This window comes from Octopus bimaculoides, chromosome 10, assembly GCF_001194135.2.
Source record: "Octopus bimaculoides isolate UCB-OBI-ISO-001 chromosome 10, ASM119413v2, whole genome shotgun sequence".
Lineage (NCBI taxonomy): Eukaryota > Metazoa > Mollusca > Cephalopoda > Octopoda > Octopodidae > Octopus > Octopus bimaculoides.
Window position 1 is genome coordinate 87,398,712 of NC_068990.1, and position 768 is coordinate 87,399,479.

Consider the following 768-nt stretch of genomic DNA (forward strand, 5'->3'; position numbering starts at 1 on the left):
GAGCGAAAACACCTAAAGCTCCACGAGTCTCCGGCAGGGGATGGTGGCGAACCCTGCTGTACTCTTCCACCACAACTTTCTCTCACTCTTTCTTCCTGTTTCTGTTGTGCCTGTATTTCAAAGGGCCAGCCTTGTCACGCTGTGTCACGCTGAATATCCTCGAGAACTACGTTAAGGGTACACATGTCTGTGGAGTGCTCAGCCACTTGCACGTTAATTTCACGAGCAGGCTGTTCCGTTGATCGGATCAACTGGAACCCTCGACGTCGTAAGCGACGGAGTGCCAACAACAACAACCTAAGTCACCATAGTCAAGCTGGCACATGATAAAAGATACTCCAGCCGTGACATCCCATCCTCTGTTTCCAAGCCTAGTGATGTCTCTGATACCAACATCTAAAGTATCTCCATACATATAATACAGGAGGGAGTGATACGAGGGAGTTTGGCTGTTATTTCTAACTGGCCGAGAGACCACCATACCTCTACAAAATGCAGCAGGATTTGCAAACTACGTATTAAAACATCATGCGATCAATCTTCTTCAAATTAACCGAGCAACAAGTAACATATTTTAAAATAATTAACGTTTATGATTAACAGCAAATGACATTAAACTTAATCGCTGTTATCTTGCGTTATCTGTTGTTAGGTACTTACAATCGCACATAGCGACAAACGCCAGTAGTGGGCAGTCAATTAATTTGGAATTAACACACACACACGTGTATATATATATATATATATATATATATATATATATATATA